The sequence below is a fragment of the Uloborus diversus genome, unplaced genomic scaffold (genome assembly GCF_026930045.1).
Source record: "Uloborus diversus isolate 005 unplaced genomic scaffold, Udiv.v.3.1 scaffold_31, whole genome shotgun sequence".
Classification (NCBI taxonomy): domain Eukaryota; kingdom Metazoa; phylum Arthropoda; class Arachnida; order Araneae; family Uloboridae; genus Uloborus; species Uloborus diversus.
Window position 1 is genome coordinate 339,512 of NW_026558472.1, and position 12,953 is coordinate 352,464.

The 12,953-nt window shown below is 36.5% G+C and overlaps 1 long non-coding RNA gene across 1 annotated transcript; it reads left to right on the plus strand.

Annotated features, from left to right (window-relative positions):
• Nucleotides 1-1,115: 1,115 nt before the first annotated feature.
• On the plus strand, nt 1,116-8,046 carry LOC129233287 (uncharacterized). Its single transcript, XR_008581449.1, has 2 exons — nt 1,116-1,214; nt 7,899-8,046. It is a non-coding gene; the product is annotated as an uncharacterized LOC129233287 (long non-coding RNA).
• Nucleotides 8,047-12,953: the final 4,907 nt, after the last annotated feature.

A 12,953-nucleotide genomic window follows, 5' to 3' on the forward strand; every position in this document is an offset into this window, starting at 1 on the left:
GTATGTAAGGTAATTGCAAGATCCTTTATTTATAATGTAACATACTACCATGATTATATTAGCTACATCAAATATTATTCGAAAAGAATTGCAGATAAATATAAACCATTAGTCCTTTACTAGAACAGTTTTTTTTTTAAATTTATAATTGCACTAAATATAGATGCATTTAGGATGTTAAATGAAAATTAATTTTTATTTCATAAAAAAGGAAAAATAGATTAACCTTCCTTACATTAAATTGGTATAAAATACAAATGTTGAAATCACAAAATAAATAATATAAGATATTGGGTAAAATATGTTATTCGGTGCACCTATGCTTTTTAGTACAGACAAACTGAGATTTGGCACTTGCACATTATAGTGAATCATAAGGAAAGGGGTAAGGAAAATAAAAATTTGTATTGTTGATATTTAGATATGAAAAATGCAGTAACCATTTAAAATATGTAAGTACTGTACACAAGTAAAATACTGTATTAAAATTGAAAATTTAGTTCTTTCAGTCAACCAGTTTTCTGCCAAAATGGAATGTTTCAATGACTTAATGGTTTGAGTTTTATAATTTGCGAAACATGTTAAGATTTTTTTTCTTAGTAACTACTTAATTTAAAGATTAATCATTTTGACTTTTAAAGGGTAGCTATTTCCTAAATTTTCCTTAGCAATTCTTGACAGTTTTCGTGCGTAATTTTTTAAAAAGACTAGCTAGGCTTTGTGTTGAATTTTAAAAATAATGAATAGTCTAAAATAACACACAAGTTGTTAAAAAATATATTTAGTAAGATCTTTTAATTTAGGAAATAAAACTTTCAAGAAAATATAATTACACGGAATTAGTATTAATGCTCTACTCAAGCTATACATTGTATTATTTATCTTTTAAATAGTAATGAACAAAGTTTTAATGAACAAAATCATCGGGTTACTGCATACACGTGTTTTGGAGTTACAGGAACTCTTTTTCAATGTAAAGTGGTGAGCTTTTGTATGTAAAGACCCAAAACACGGGTATGCAGTTGTCTGCTATTTTTGTGCATTAAAACGTTGTTCATTACTATTTACTTCCCTGCACAAAGGTATTTATTTCTTATTTATCTTTTAGTTTAAAGCAACTTTTTTTTGCAGCTTTTAAGAACAAAATAAGATGCCTTCTTTGCACTAAGATTTTCAAGTAGGAGAGTGGAATTGCAAGTCCTTTCTCATCACAGGTAAGTGATATTAGTTTTGAAAATATCAGTAGGGGAATGTGGGGCAAAGCAAAATTGTGAAATATTTACCCTGTTTTTAGTACAATATATCTAGTAATATTTTAAAATACATCTAGGCTTCTCGAGTCAGAAAAAGTTATCTCTGAAGGTCAAAGCGTAAGCTAATAAATACAAGCAGTTTTGAGAAATTGGTACTCATTTGGTAATATTTTGTTGTACAGTCAACCTTCGTTTATCGTGGTCAATTCGCTCCAGACTTTACTGCAATAACTGAATTTCCGCGAAGTAGGATTTATTTATAAACCAAATGTTTTTTTTTTCCTAATTAGAGCGCATAAAACCAACTTACGACAATTTAAATAGGTTTTAACATAGTTAGAGCCCCCTAAATATTAAACAGCTCTCTTAATCCCCATCACATTTTCATTACTTTGTTAAAACTAAGCTACACGCACAATATGCAGTTCTTAAACATTACTACTAATCTGTGAAAACAGCTCAACTTGTTCGATGATGAATGTGCCCCCGTTCTTCCTCTTTACTTATCCTCATTAAAGGTATTATATATACAACTTAAAAAGCTTGTACATTGTGAACACTATATAGAAATGTATGTATTTATCCCCTAACAATACAATGATTTATACTTTCCAGTTAGTGTTGAACGGTTAAAATGAGATAGCGATTCCCTACACTTTCTTCGCTGATTTTGTACCTTCACTCCCTTAACTAGTCCAACTATAGCCCCTCAGAAGAGCTTATCTTACTAAAAGGACATACTTTGTTATTCTTTAGTGGGAAAAAATTTACAGGGCATAAAAAGATTATTACTATATTTGAAAAAAAAAAAAACCAGAAAAAATCGCAATGTAGTGAAGCCCCGAAAGTCAAAGCGCAAAGTAGCAAGGGATGACTGTAACTCAAAAATTATTTTTGTAATTTTAAAATGAAATAGTTTTTATTATTAACATTTTTAGTACTACTTGAGGCCTATCAGTGCAGTTTTTACTCAATTATTACTAAGCTTAGTTTTATTTTAAATGTTTTTTCCAATTAATCATGTGCATGCGAGGTAAAGTAGAATAGTTTATTCCATGTACTTATTCATTTCTTTTATCACTTGTATATTAATTTACAAATAAATTCATATGCATTCCTTTGCATAAAAATTCACTACTTTAATCATTCATTTACATATTGACTTATTAAAGCATTATTTTATTTGCTCGTTTATTGTTTCGCATGTATTAATCAATCAACTTATTTATACAACTTATACTTTAACCCCGCCTCCCTCTGCCGCACCACCGTCGACCAGCCGCCTCACGGTGCTGCTCCTCTAGCGAAAACCGTCTCCAGGTTGCGTCCATATCTTACACACACACGCCTACACACACTCATGCCTGCACACTGACACAAACACATATGCCTATATACACACACACACACACGAACGCCTACACACACACACACACACATGCGGGTACACACACAACACGCGCACACACATGCATGCATACATACACACCCACCCACACACATGAGTCCACACAAACACACGCATACACTCTCGTGATTGCAAAAAACATAATTTGAATTCAAGATGCCAAAAATTCAAATTACTATAATTTTTTTGTTTATTCTTTCACTATCTCTTTATTAATTTATTAATTATTTTAGTTAATCATTTATTTAACCCAAAATAGTGTTGATAATCAGATAGAAAATATTTCAGACAAAAAATATTTTATTTTTCACTTTGCCCCTTGATAAAAAAGGGGGGGGGGATTCTTTATGTGCTGTAATTTTTGAAACAAATTTCCAATTTGCAACAAGTAAGTTATTTTAACTCTTACACTTTGCCCCACATTCCCATACTTCAAACTTAAGACACCACTTATTGTATGATGGTTTGCTAAAAAAATTTGTCAAGTGTGACTAGATAGCCTTAATATTCCAAAGCAAACAAATGAAATTGTTTGCTCACCGAACATACTTACTACAAAATTAATTGCTTCCAGTTCATCAACCACATCTCTGTTGTCAAGCTTAAGCTGCGGTGAATTAGTTATTGTTTTATGGCATTTGTATTGTAACAAGTTGGAGTTGTTCGAATTCTCGTAAATTCCCCTTTTTTTCTAAAAAGAAAAAGCTATGTTTTGATACAATTTTCTAGGGATTTACCAAACACCTCAGTGTGCTGAATACTGATAATAATATAATACAGCCGGACCTCCATATATCCAAGTATGAACTTACGAAGAAAAGATTCCATTTATAGAAATTTAGAAGCTTAATTTTATTAGAATTACTACTAAAACATTAAAGTTCAATCTAATGTGGGAACTAGCTGACAAGCCCCAACCCAACTACATGACAAGAGATCGTGCAGTGGCGCTGCCAGCGTCTAAGTGGCAGCGAGAGTATTACCATATCGCGCGGGAAAGGATATAGCGTGATTGACTGCGGTTAAGAGAGGGGACCTGTATGGTTCGCGCCCTGTGAAAGACTTGGCTGAGGTCGAGTACGGCTTCAAGTACCAGTGCTGGAAGGTACCGTGGTACCATGTGCCAGATTGGGACCGGATGCCGTGGTATCCAGTAGTTATAGGACATTCATTTGCACGTGTAAATATATCATCATCATCATCGTTAAAGAACCATTTGTAGATAAGCATCTAATAAATAATTAATCAGTTAACGTGGAAATCTATGTGTCCCCCCACACTAATTTTTCTGGAAAAACTACATTACTCATTTATTTGTGAATTATATTACATAAAAGTTAATGATTTAAAAAAGAAAAACAATAAGAAACTTTCTTTTTTTATTGTTTTTAAATAAACTGTATTCCAGACATTGGATAAAATCATCATAGCTGTATTCCTTAAAAAGAAAAGAAAAAATTTATGAATAGCCAATTTTACCAACAGTTCACCAAAGAAATGTTTGCATTTATTGAATCCTCTACTTCATTAGAAATATTTTTCGAAAATTGAAGTCCAGAACCTGTAGTCAGAGACACCTCCAACATTTCATTTTTGATTAAATTCAAAAAATTGCATTTTTATCCCTCCCCCTTCTGTTTTGCAAGGAGTTATGGCTTTTTCAAATACAACTATTTCTGTGTCCATTATGAGTTTTTTTTTCTGCAAAATTTTAATATCTCTTAAGCAAATTTGAATCTTTCCAGTGTGTTCAAGTTAAACTTGAGATTTCCTACTGTAAAATTAAATAGTTTTTTCATTTGAATCAATGCATCAAGTTGTAAAGTAAAATGCAGTTGTACTTTACTAATCAAAATCATATATTTTTTTAAAGTTAAAATTTTTAAAATGTTTTTTTGGTTTAAGTGGGGTTTTTTTTCCATTCCCTTTCAAAAATTGCATTCATATTTTTTTTTAAATTAGAAGGAAGGAGAGAATCCCATCCAATCAAATCAACTCTAACTAACCCTCCCCCCCCCTCTTTGTTCCCTTTATATACGTGCGTGCGTGTGTGTGTGTGGAAAAACTAACCCAACTGTCATGAGTATTTCCTGTTTCATTCATTAACAAAAAATGTTTCATTCAAATGTTTAGAGTGGTATTAGTTTTGCAAAATGTATTTTAAAAACTAGCAAATTTGCCACTAAATATAAGTTTTTTTTTTCTTTCCAGGAATCAGGACTTCTAATCAGAAAAATAGCTCTTTTAGTCCTTTTTTTAATTTTAACTTTCTCCTTTTATTTCTAACTAGCAGTACCCGCACAGCGATGCCCGTGCTAAAAATTTAATGGAAATCCAATGAATAAAAAAAAATTTACGCCTGCTCTCCCTCTGATGTAAAATGATAATTTTTCTTTGTATAAAATGCGTACACACCATTTCAAAGAAAAAAAAACCTATTAAAGTTTCTTTGGAACTTAAAACTTTTTGTCAAATCATTAAATTATATTTACAGATACTTTAAAACTCTATTTAGCAAGTGAAGCGGTTTTTTTGCAATTTAAAATATTTCGCAAAATAAACAAAATAAGACATCAAATAATATCTTTCAAATGTAAAAACTACCAAAATATCACGAAACAGGCAATGACTTCGTTCAAATGTTGACGAGTAGAAGCAATTTTCACCTCTATCATACCTTAACGGGCAACTTTCTAGCTTAGATATAAAAATTGATACAATTAAAGCTATATACAGATTAGAAAAAAATGCAGAAGTTGGCGCCTGCAACTTTCTGATATTTAGTCAGAGCCTGAACTCATTCTTTGGGCTTCTTACCCTTGGAAAGGATAAGATTTGAAAACTTTCTGTTGGTTGGTGTCGACATGTGCGTGGTGTACACGTGATGTGTGAAGGGTTAAACCCCACGTAGATATTTTGCGAAACTGATTGATCGTCACTGCAAGTATTAACAAGTGCTGTGATACTTAGTAGTATTGTATTTTCTTTAAAAATTTTTCAATTATACTTCAAGAATATAATATTTGCCATTATACTTTTTTAAAATTTACTTCAAGATATCATGTTAGGTATTCAACTTCTCTTAATAGCCAACTTAATGTAATAATATATTTTAATACTAGTTGAAATTTGTATGTTTCCCACCAGTACAGTTTTAGTTCAATAACTTTTGTGGCATTTTTCTTCATTTGTATAATATTTTTCCAACTTGCATGTCTGTCTGGAGGGGCACATTTAAATGGTAGTTTATGTACAGGTAAGGATTTATGACCAAACCCAATCCTCCACGTTAATTCTGCCTCCTTTGGTGCATACTAGGTGAGTCAACTCTCTTGGGCAAAACTTTAAGGCAGGTCAGATGGGAGGGTAAAGAGTAAGAATCTTATTCAACATATGGTCACAAGTGCAATGCTGACGCGCTACATGCACACAGAGCTAGAAACTGATGGATGCAAAAGGAGTCTCAAGTTTATTACACAAAGAAAATTTTACGTAAGAGTTTTGATTTTAAAAAAAGGTTTAGAGCCAGGCCGTGATCTATAAATTTTGAGGCCCCCTGCAAAAAATCAGCAGGACCCCTAACCGCCTACTGGTTTTCTGTGCCATTAGGGGCTGCTGGCACTTTTAGTGCCCCTCCACCCTTGTGGGATCTGCAAGTAGTTAGAAGTTACGACCTGTAGTATCTAATATGTGCTGTCCCAACAAAAGAGCAGCAATAATAAAAGTTTATTCAAAATGGCTTGTTAGTGCGATATTAAGTGCTTTGTTATTGCCACACATGTATAACAGCTATAGGCTATAAATTTCAGCCAACTACTTTAAACCTTTCTTGAAAGCTAAAGTGTTGTGTAAAATCTTCTTTATGTAATGTGTGTGTGTGTGAATTTTACCGGTTTTGCTTCCATCAGTTTTTCCAGCTTTGTGTGGATACAGCTCATCAGCCTTGTGCGACCATAGCTTCCTACGTGATTCATGCTTTTTATCCTCCCCTCTGTACCCCTTAAAGGTTTGCTCGAGAGTTTCGACTCACCCTGCATGTATAAATTTTTGGGTGTATTTGGAAGTTTAAACTCAAATAAGGTGTGGGTTTATTTAATAACCTTGCAGTCAGTGTGATAACCATATTATGATAATGTCCTCATGAAATTTGTTCATTTTATAGCATCTCTGTAATATTATATTGGGTTTAGTATTTACTTTGTGTGAAATTTCAAAGATATTTTACATCCACATTCAAAGCATATTAATACATATATTTTTGTACCTAAAAGTAGATAAAAGGCTTAAGTGATCCTAAAAGAAACCTTTAAATTCAAGTCATGAAATTTTTGGCTTGAAACATTGTTTGCAGGGTCTATACACTATTCAATTTTCGGGCCCCTTCCAAAATTTAATTCTGTATCTGCCCCCTGCTGACATATCCAGGGCATGTAAAATTTTCGGTGTGGCATGAATCTTTGTAGTTTTTGATCAAAAATTTCTTCTAAAACTTGATTATTTCATATTTTATTGAAAAGTTACTGTAGCTCAAAATCGATTGCAAATGGTACCGCTAAAATCATATTTGGACAAATAAAAATCATTAGTCATCATATAAAGCTGTTAAATTATTTTTTTTGTCTGATTAATGCTATACGACACATTCAAATGTTTTTATTCATATACAAAAGTAAAAACTGGGTATGTACAAATTTCATTCCAGCATGTATAAACATGCCTGGCTGGGCATGTAAAATTGTAAATGCTTTTCTAGCCCTGCATTTCAAGTTCTTGGTGTTCTGAGAAAATACGCCAGTTGTCTTAGAGTGATTTTTTACCATTTTAGGCTATTTTGTGTGTACACTTTTGTTCAAAGGTAGTGAAAAGCACTTATTTTTGCAGGTTGTAGATTTCACAAAAGGAAGATATTGTGATTTTGCCAATTTCATTTGAACAGAACCAAAAGTTGATCATATACAAACAGTTGAAATACGTCCAAAACTTAAATCTTTGGATTATGACTGGATAAATTCTAAGTTCTCGATAAGATGTGAAGTTAATGCTCATTTTGTTTATGGGCTATAAATATTGTAACTTCTTTTGAGTTGCACTATATATGATGTGGGTTCAAAATATGTCTCACTGCAGTGTAATGTTCTGCATTAGTTTGAGGCGTTTCAAAGTGCTACGTTAGAAATCCTTTATTGCTTTATTTTATTTGTTTTGTTATTTGTTCATTCTTTTTTTTTTTTTTTTAGAGCAAAATGAGAAAATATCTACTGAAAAGAGGGAAGGACTCCTCTGGAATTGAGACCGAGATGAAGAGAAGGAACAAATATTTATCCGATAAAATTCAGAATCTGCGTTACAATAAAGTTTAATTGAATAAATTTGATTTTAAGTGTTCTTTGTACTTTTATTTTCCTATTTATTGCATGCCATTTTTATTTAGCACTGGAGAGGTTAGTAATTTATTATATAAGTCTGAAATGAATTTTATAATAACCTCGGTGAAAGACACTTGTTTAATGCTATAAAAGTGAAAAATTAAACCAACAGTGGGTGGTAAGAAGGTAGCTGGAGTAGCAGATTTTAAAGCAAGACAAAAGGTAGAAATCAAGCTAGAAAAGCAACAGATGGTAGAAACTATAGTAGACTAGCAACAAATAAAAGCAGTGTGTGCTAGAAATCTTGCTATAAAAGCAAAAAATTAAAGCAGCATGTGCTAGAAATCTTGCTTTGCAAGCAGGAGAAAAAAGCAACGTATGCTAGAAATCTTGCTACAAAAGTCAAAAAATAAAAGCAACGTATGCTAGAAATCTTGCTACAAAAGTCAAAAAATAAAAGCAACGTATGCTAGAAATCTTGCTAGAAAAGCAAAAATAAAAAGCAACAGATGCTAGAAATCTTGCTAGTCTAGCTTAAAAATAAAGCAACAGATGCTAGAAATCTTGCTATAAAAGCAAAAAATAAAAAGCAACAGATGCTAGAAATCTTGCTACAAAAGCAAAAATAAAAAGCAACAGATGCTAGAAATCTTGCTATAAAAGCAAAAAAATAAAAGCAACATATGCTAGAAATCTTGCTACAAAAGCAAAAATAAAAAGCAACAGATGCTAGAAATCTTGCTATAAAAGCAAAAAATAAAAAGCAACAGATGCTAGAAATCTTGCTATAAAAGCAAAAAATAAAAAGCAACAGATGCTAGAAATCTTGCTAGACTAGCTTATAAATAAAGCACCCTGTGGTAGAAATCTTGCTAGAAAAGCAAACAATAAAAGCAACACAAGCTAGAATTGGTATGCTTTAAAGCATGAAAAGTGTTCCAAAACACTGCATGGCATGCTAGTAAGTTTGCTAGAAAAAGCAAAGATTTTTGCTAGTTTATGCTAGTTTTTCTTGCTAGAAATTAGCATGTGATGCTATAAAGCAAACAATTTCTAGCATGAATTTTGACCTGGGTAGACAGCCAGTCAACCAACCCTTCCAGGCAGCCAACAAACCAAACGCTACCACCCGCTCACCCACCAAGCCAGCCAGCCAGCCAGCCAGCCAACCTATCAACAAACCAATTGGCCAACCATCCAACCAACTGGCTAGACAGCCAGCCAACCAACCCTGCCAGGCAGCCAACAAACCAAACCTTACCACCCGCTCACGCACCAAGCCAGCCAGCCAGCCAGCCAGCCAACCTATCAACCAACCAATTGACCAACGTTCCAACCAACTGACTAGACAGCCAGCCAACCGACCCTGCCTGGCAGCCAACAAACCAAACCCTACCACCAGCTCACCCGCCAAACCAGCCAGCCAACCTATCAACCAACCAACTGACCAACCATCCAAATAACTGACTAGACAGCCAGTCAACCAACCTTTCCAGGCAGCCAACAAACCAAACGCTACCACCCGCTCACCCACCAAGCCAGCCAGCCAGCCAGCCAACCTATCCACCAACCAATTGACTAACCATCCAACCAACTGACTAAACAGCCAGCCAACCAACCCTGCCAGGCAGCCAACAAACCAAACCCTACCACCCGCTCACCCACTAAGCCAGCCAGCCAGTTAGCCAACCTATCAACCAAACAATTGACCAACCATCCAACCAACTGACTAAACAGCCAGCCAACCAACCCTGCCAGGCAGCCAACAAACCAAACCCTACCACCCGCTCACCCACCAAGCCAGCCAGCCAGTTAGCCAACCTATCAACCAAACATTTGACCAACCATCCAACCAACTGACAAGACAGACAGCCAACCAACCCTGCCAGGCAGCCAACAAACCAAACCCATTCACCCGATTACCCACCAAGCCAGCCAGCCAGCCAGCCAACCTATCAACAAACCATATGGCCAAACATCCAACCAACTAACTAGACAGCCAGCCAACCAACCCCGCCAGGCAGCCAACAAACCAAACCCTACCACCCGCTCACCCACCAAGCCAGCCAGCCAGCCAACCTATCAACCAACCAATTGAAAAACCATCCAACCAACTGAGTAGACAGCCAGCCAACCAACCCTGTCAGGCAGCCAACAAACCAAACCTTACCACCCTTCACCCACCAAGCCAACCAGACAGCCAGCCAACCTATCAACCAACCAATTGACCAACCATCTAACCAACTGACTAGACAGCCAGCCAAACAACCCTGCCAGGCAGCCAACAAACCAAACCCTACCACCAGCTCACCCGCCAAACCAGCCAGCCAACCTATCAACCAACCAATTGACCAACCATCCAAACAACCGACTAGACAGCCAGTCAACCAACCCTTCCAGGCAGCCAACAAACCAAACGCTACCACCCGCTCAACCACCAAGCCAGCCAGCCAGCCAACCTATCAACAAACCATTTGGCCAACCATCCAACCAACTGACTAGACAGCCAGCCATCCAACCCTGCCAGGCAGCCAACAAACCAAACCCTACCACCCGCTCACCCACCAAGCCAACCAGCCAACCTATCAACCAACCAATTGACCAACCATCCAACCAACTGACTGGACAGCCAGCGAACCAACCCCGCCAGGCAGCCAACAAACCAAACCCTACCACCCGCTCACCCACCAAGCCAGCCAGCCAGCCAAACTATCAACCAACATATTGACCAACCATCCAACCAACTGACTAGACAGCCAGCCAACCAACCCTGCCATGCAGCCAACAAACCAAACCTTACCACCCGCTCACGCACCAAGCCAGCCAGCCAGCCAGCCAGCCAACCTATCAACAAACCAATTGGCCAACCATCCAACCAACTGGCTAGACAGCCAGCCAATCAACCCTGCCAGGCAGCCAACAAACCAAACCTTACCACCCGCTCACGCACCAAGCCAGCCAGCCAGCCAGCCAGTCAACCTATCAACCAACCAATTGACCAAACATCCAACCAACTGACTAGACAGCCAGCCAACCAACCCTGCCAGGCAGCCAACAAACCAAACCCTACCACCAGCTCACCCGCCAAACCAGCCAGCCAACCTATCAACCAACCAATTGACCAACCATCCAAACAACTGACTAGACAGCCAGTCAACCAACCCTTCCAGGCAGCCAACAAACCAAACGCTACCACCCGCTCACCCACCAAGCCAGCCAGCCAGCCAACCTATCAACAAACCAATTGGCCAACCATCCAACCAACTGGCTAGACAGCCAGCCAACCAACCCTGCCAGGCAGCCAACAAACCAAACCTTACCACCCGCTCACGCACCAAGCCAGCCAGCCAGCCAGCTGCTTTAGTCTCTTACACCATTTGTTAGCCCTACTAGAAAAGAAATTTATTGTTTTATTTTTTTGTCAATCACATTTTTTCTTTATTTTTTTCTTTTCAACGGGAAACATCGGCTTGGATGAGGCATTAAACTCTGGTTTTTCCTAATTATTCTAAATGCAGTTTTCATTAAAATTAAACCAGTCATAAGGAAGGTGCATTTTTTGTATTTATAATTTTTAATACGGAGCATGACTAAGCCCGGACGGATCAATCGGTAAGGCGTCATCCTGCAACCGGAAGGTCGCAGGTTCGATACCGGCTGACTGCTTTAGTCTCTTACACCAGTTATTAGCCCTACTAGAAAATAATTTTATTTTTTTGTCAATCACATTTTGTCTTTATTTTTTTTATTTTCAACGATAAACATCGGTTTGGATGAGGCATTAAACTCTGGTTTTTCCTAATTATTCTAAATGCAGTTTTAATTAAAATTAAACCAGTAATAAGGAAGGTGCATTTTTTTTATTTATAATTTTTAATACGGAGTCGGACGAAGCCCGGATGGCTCAATCGGTAAGGCGTCATCCTGCAACCGGAAGGTCGCAGGTTCGGTACCGGCTGACTGCTTTAGTCTCTTACACCATTTATTAGCCCTACTAGAAAATAAATTTATTGTTTTATTTTTGTGTCAATCACATTTTGTCTTTATTTTTTTCTTTTCAACGGGAAACATCGGCTTGTATGAGGCATTAAACTCTGGTTTTTCCTAATTATTCTAAATGCAGTTTTCATTAAAATTAAACTAGTCATAAGGAAGGTGCATTTTTTGTATTTATAATTTTTAATACGGAGCGTGACGAAGCCCGGACGGCTCAATAGGTAAGGCGTCATCCTGCAACCGGAAGGTCGCAGGTTCGATACTGGCTGACTGCTTTAGTCTCTTACACCATTTGTTAGCCCTACTAGAAAAGAACTTTATTGTTTCATTTTTTTGTCAATCACATTTTGTCTTTATTTTTTTCTTTTCAACGATAAACATCGGTTTGGATGAGGCAATAAACTCTATTTTTTCCTAATTATTCTAAATGCAGTTTTCATTAAAATTAAACCAGTCATAAGGAAGGTGCATTTTTTGTATTTATAATTTTTAATACAGAAAATGACGAATCCCGGACGGCTCAATCGGTAAGGCGTCATCCTGCAACCGGAAGGTCGCAGGTTCGATACTGGCTGACTGCTTTAGTCTCTTACACCATTTGTTAGCCCTACTAGAAAAGAACTTTTTGTCAATCACATTTTGTCTTTTTTTTTTTCTTTTCAACGATAAATAAACTTCGGTTTGGATGAGGCATTAAACTCTGGTTTTTCCTAATTATTCTAAATGCAGTTTTACTTAAAATTAAACCAGTAAAAAGGAAGGTGCATTTTTTGTATTTATAATTTTAAATACGAAGCCTGACGAAGCCCGGACGGCTCAATCGGTAAGGCGTCATCCTGCAACCGGAAGGTCGCAGGTTCGATACCGGCTGACCGCTTTAGTCTCTTACACCATTTATTAGCCCTACTAGAAAAGAAATTTATTGTTTTG